Source organism: Gossypium arboreum, chromosome 2 (assembly GCF_025698485.1).
Source record: "Gossypium arboreum isolate Shixiya-1 chromosome 2, ASM2569848v2, whole genome shotgun sequence".
NCBI lineage: Eukaryota > Viridiplantae > Streptophyta > Magnoliopsida > Malvales > Malvaceae > Gossypium > Gossypium arboreum.
The window spans coordinates 50357486-50363672 of record NC_069071.1 but is presented as its reverse complement, the minus strand read 5'-3'; the positions used below and the strand labels follow the sequence as shown (position 1 = coordinate 50363672).

Here is a 6187-nt window from a genome sequence, read left to right as displayed (position 1 = left end):
ACCCTGTCTAAGAGTAAATTTGTCATAATTAAGCGGATTTGATTGCACGCCTAGAGATAGGGTGATAAGATTTTGCCGGATTAGAGTGAAACCTAATAAAGGGATCCATAAGTCGAGTTAATGTAACACTAGGTCGTTAATTAGAAAGAGATTTCAATTAATCAACCTAGGGTTAGACGTTATTAGTCTCGAGAGAGATAATAATATAACTTAGAGATTTCTACGGATCAAGTCAAATGAATAAAACGTCTGATTCAGAGTCAAATAACAAATGAAGTCTAGGTGGATTTTTCCTTGGGTATTGTCTTAATCAATCGAGTTTTCCCAAGAGCTTTTTCCCAATTTTCTCTCTGTGCACCCTTAGTTTTGTTAATTAGTCTAGATAAACAAATCCCTTAATTTTTAGGTTAGATAATAAAAAAATGTAATTACTAGTACTCTTGGTTCCTTTGGGTTCGACAATCCAGTCTTGCTAAAGCTATACTACTATTCGATAGGTACACTTGCCTTCATCGTGATAATAGTTAGTTCCAAGAACGATTAATTATAAATACTTAAAACCTATGACGAATATCACGTATCAAGTTTTTGGCACCGTTTTCGGGGAGCTAAGATATTAGGAACACTCAATTTTTATTACTTTAGACATTTTACTTTATTTATTTAAATTTTTATTTTCCTTTCTAATTTTTCTTTTATTCATTCTTGGCAGGTTTTTATAGTGTATGCCTAGAAGAAACCCGTCGGGACCATTACTTTTTGATAGCGAGATCGATCGCACAGTTCGTAGAAACCGAAGAGAAATAAGACAAAGCTTGAGATACACAGAGGAAGAGCAAGAGGACGATATTTCAACCACAACCGAGGAGATGGCTGAAAACCAAGAAAATCTGATACCTTCTGCGATTGCTGCTAATCAGAATCCTACTCCACGTACTATGTATGACTATGCTAAACCTTCTTTAATAGGAACTAAATCGAGCATAGTTAGGCCTGCTGTTGCTACAAATAATTTTGAACTGAAACCTAACACCATTCAAATGATCCACCAGTTTGTTCATTTTGATGGTTTGCAGGACGAGGATCCCAACGCTCACTTGGCGAATTTCTTAGAGTTTTGCGACACTTTTAAAATCAATAGTGTTTCTGATGATGCCATTCTCCTTCGATTGTTTCCCTTTTCATTGAGGAATAAGGCTAAACAGTGGTTGGACTCGTTACCACGAGGGTCAATCACTACTTGGGAACAAATGACTGAAAAGTTTTTATTAAAATATTTTTCGCTGGCTAAAATAGTCAAATTACATAATGATATCTCTTCTTTTGTACAGATGGATTTAGAAACACTCTACGATGCATGGGAGAGATACAAGGATCTGTTGAGAAGGTGCCCTCACCATGGGTTACCACTCTAGCTACAGGTTCAAGCGTTTCATAATGGCCTGAATCCTTCGACTTGATAAATGATTGATGCAACCGCTGGTGGAACTATCAATAATAAGACACCTGATGATGCATATGAATTTATAGAAGAGATGTCACTGAATAATTATCAGTGGCAAGTCATGAGGATAAAACCAACAAAAATAGCCAGCATTTTTAACATCGATTCAGTCACCATGCTCTCTAATCAGGTAGAACTTTTGAACAAAAAAATTGGCAGTTTTCTCAGTTCTTCACAGGTTCACCCAATAATGCAATGCGAAGCAAGTGGAGGTGGATCAAGCAATTCAGAATACCCACCCTATGGCCACAACATAGAGAACGAGCAATTAAATTACATGGGTAATAATCCTTGATCTCAAAATAATCCTTATACTAACACTTACAATATAGGTTGGAGGAACCACCCAAATTTTTCATGGGGAGGCCAAGGAAATCAGAGACCACCATCACCTCCAGGATTTCAACAACTACCCTACTAACAAGAGAAAAAACCAAACCTTGAAGAGATGCTAACAAAATTCATCTTGGTGTCAGAAACTCATTTTCAAAATACTAAGACAACACCTAAAAATCAACAAGCGTTGATCCAAAGGCTCGAAGCTCAGATAGGACAGGTAGCCAAATTAATATCTGAACGACCACCAGGAAGTCTACCTAGTAACACTAAACCTAACACAAAAGAGCATGTAAAAGTAGTTACACTAAGGAGTGGGAAAGTGTTAGCTGAATCTAAAAAGAAGCCACCATAAGAAGCTGAAAGAAAGGAGGTCGAACCCGAAAACAATGACAATCTAATGCCAAAAGAATATAAACCACCAATCCCATACCCAGCAAAGTTGAAGAAAGACTGCATGGATGCACAATTCGGTAAATTTCTTGAACTTTTTAAACAACTGCATATTAACTTACCTTTTGTTGAAGCTTTATCGCAGATGCCTACATATGCAAAATTTTTAAAGGAGCTTCTAACAAACAAAATGAAGTTTGAAGACTTATCTACAGTGGAACTTAATGGGGAGTGCTTTGCCATACTCTAAAATAAACTACCAACCAAACTGAAAGATTCAGGAAGTTTTACTATTCCCTGCTTAATCGGTAGTTTGAATGCTGATAAAGTACTAGCTGATTTAGGCGCCAGCATTAATTTGATGCCATATAAAATGTTTAAACAACTTGGTCTTGGGGAACCCACTAGGATGAGTATTCAATTAGCTGATAGATCTGTTAAATATCCTAGGGGAATTATAGAGACGTACTTGTAAAAGCAGATAAATTTATATTCCCTGTTGATTTCATTGTGCTTCACATGGACGAAGATGTTGAGGTGCATTTAATCTTAGGTCGGCCATTTTTAGCCACTGCTAGGGCTGTAATTGATGTGGGTGAGGCTAAATTGGTACTTAGAGTAGGTGACGAAGAGATTATTTTTAAAATTTATGATGCCATGAAATTTTCTAGGGAACAGGATGACTCATGTTATTTTATCAACTCTATTGATCATGCTACTCAAGATTCTTTTCAGGAAATCATACAGAAGGACACAGTAGAACTGTGTCTTGCCCAAGGAGAGGGGGTGGATGATGATTTTGAGATAGGAACCAAACTAAACTCTAATGAAACCTCCCCAAAACTAGCAAAATATAAGAGAATTAAGGTAAAAGTTGAACTTAAGCAAAAACCCTCTATTGAAGAACCTCCCAAACTGGAACTTAAACAATTGCTGAATCACTTGGAATATGCATTCCTTGGAAATAATTCTACATTACCGGTAATTATTGCATCCAACTTACAACCTAAGGAGAAAGAGGAATTACTCCACGTATTAAGAGAGCATAAAAAGGCCATAGCTTGGAAAATTTATGATATTAAAGGGATTAACCCTTCTTTTTGCACCCACAAAATTTTAATAGAAGATGAATATAAACCATGCGTGCAAGCCCAAAGGCGACTAAACTTCAACATGAAGGAAGTTGTTAAAACTGAGGTAATTAAACTCCTAGATGCTGGAATTATTTATCCTATTCTTGACAGTTCTTGGGTGAGTCCAGTGCAGGTTGTTCCTAAGAAAGGAGGCATGACTGTTGTAGCCAATGAGAAGAATGAATTAATCCCAACAAGAGCAGTTACAAGTTGAAGAGTGTGCATTGATTATAGGAAGCTAAATGATGCCACGAGAGAATATCACTTCCCCCTTCCATTCACTGACTAAATGTTGGAAAGATTGTCAGGGCACATGTAGTACTACTTTTTAGATGGACTCTCTGGCTATTTCCAAATCCCAATAGCTCCTGAAAATCAAGAAAAGACGACATTTACATGTCCATACGGTATGTTTTCTTATCGTAGAATGCCTTTTGGATTATGTAATGCTCCTACTACTTTTCAGCACTGCATGATGGCCATTTTTGACGAACTAATAGAAGACGTCAAGGAGGTATTTATGGATGATTTGTCAGTTTTTGATAACTCTTTCCATCTTTGCCTCAAAAATTTAAAACGAGTGTTAATAAGATGTGAGGAAACAAACCTTGTGCTTAATTGGGAAAAATGTCACTTTATGGTTCAAGAAGGTATTATGTTAGGACATAAAATTTCTAATAGAGGGATTGAGGTTGATAAATCTAAAATTGAAACCATTGAAAAACTACCTCCCCCTAATTCGGTTAAGGCTATTAGAAGCTTTTTAGGGCATGCAGGGTTTTATAGAAGATTTATTAAAGACTTTTCTAAAATGTCTAAGCCTTTGACTAAATTACTAGAAAAAGATGTGTCTTTAATTTCGATCAGGACTGTTTAGAAACATTTAATACTTTAAAGGATAAACTGACTAAAGCTCCAATTATAATTGCACTTGATTGGAATTTACCTTTTGAACTAAAGTACGATGCAAGTGATTTTGCAGTAAGTGCAGTTTTGGGACAGCGAAGAGATAAACATTTTCAGCCTATCTATTATGCTAGCAGAACTTTGACAGCCGCACAATAAAACTACACCACCACAGAGAAAGACCTGTTAACTGTGGTTTTTGCATTCGATAAATTTAGGCCATATCTAATATTGTCTAAAGTTGTCGTTTATACTGACCATTCCACTCTTCGCCACCTTTTATCTAAAACTGATGCAAAACCCCGACTCATTAGATGGATCTTATTATTTTAGGAATTTGACTTGGAGATTAAAGATAAGAAAGGAGCTGAAAATCTCGTGGCTGACCATCTCTCCAGGCTTGGAAACTCAAATACCAAAGAGCCAGATGACATTGAAATAAATGATTCATTCCCTGAAGAACAATTTTTTACTATATTTGATTCTGAGGTGCCTTGGTTTGTAGATATTGCAATTTTTTAGCTTCTAAAATTATCCCAAAAGGGTTGACACATCAGCAAAAGAAGCGATTCTTCACTGATGTGAAAAACTACTTCTGGGAAGACCCTTTTCTTTTTCGTAAATGTGCAGATCAAATCATTAGAAGGTGCGTTACAAGGATGGAAGCATTGAAAATCTTGGAAAATTGCCACTTAGGATCGACTGGAGGAATTACGGTGGAAATAAGACTGCACATAAAGTCCTTGAATTAGGTTTTTATTGGCCCACTCTATTCAAAGACGCCAACAGGTATGTTACTTCTTGTGACAAATGTCAAAGGACAGGTAATATATCCAAACGTGATGAAATGCCTCAGACATATATGCTCTCATGTGAAATATTTAACGTTTGGGGTATCGACTTCATGGGTCCATTCCTTAGCTCATTCGGGAATAAATACATCTTAGTAGCTGTTGATTATATGTCCAAATGGGTTGAAGCCCAAGCTTTACCTACTAATGATGCTAGAGTAGTAGTATGAATCCTTAAGAAACTTTTCTCTCGATTTGGTACACCTAGAGCAATTATCAGTGATAGGGGTACTCATTTTTGTAACACCCAATTTGACAAGACCCTTAAAAAATATGGAGTTCATCACAGAACAGCTACCCTTTATCACCCTTAAACTAGTGGCCAAGTCGAAGTAGCGAACCGAGAGCTTAAATGTATCCTAGAAAAGACAGTAGAATTAAACAGGAAGGATTCGTGATGAAAGTAGATGATACTTTATAGGCTTATAGAACTGCTTTTAAGACTCCCATAAGAACATCACCTTACAGACTTGTTTATGGGAAAAGTTGTCATCTACCGTTTGAGTTAGAACACAAGGCATTTTGGGCTATAAAATTTCTAAACCTTGACTCCAAACTTGTAGGTGAAAACAGGTTGATGTAGTTGAACGAGTTAGATGAGTGGCGAGCCAATGCATATGAAAATTTGCGCCTATACAAGAAGTGACAAAACGCCGCCACGACACCCGTTTGAAGCAACGAAGGCAATTTGAAGTTGGAGATCTTGTCCTGTTATAAAAATCGAGGCTCAAATTGTTTCCTGGAAAGCTTAAATCATGATGGTCAGGTCCTTTCGTAGTTCAAATTGTGTTTCCATATGGCACAGTAGAGGTAAGTCATCCATCACAGGGCACTTTTAAGGTAAATGGACATCGTTTCAAAATTTACAACAGTGAGAATTTCAAAGACGATAAAGAGGAGCTACGGCTCCACGAAGTTACCTAAATATACCCATAAGGTAGAGTCGAGCTTAGGCTATAAATAAGCGCTTCTCGGGAGGCAACTCGAGCACTAATGGTGTTAACTTCTTTAAATTTTAGTCTTCAACATTTAATTCCCTGAGTCACTGAACACCGAATTTCTAG

At 36.9% G+C, this 6187-nt stretch overlaps 1 non-coding gene across 1 annotated transcript; it reads right to left on the bottom strand.

The window, feature by feature from the left end:
* Positions 1-1299: 1299 nt before the first annotated feature.
* On the bottom strand, positions 1300-1405 carry LOC128289674 (small nucleolar RNA R71). Its single transcript, XR_008279318.1, has one exon. It is a non-coding gene; the product is annotated as a small nucleolar RNA R71 (small nucleolar RNA).
* Positions 1406-6187: the final 4782 nt, after the last annotated feature.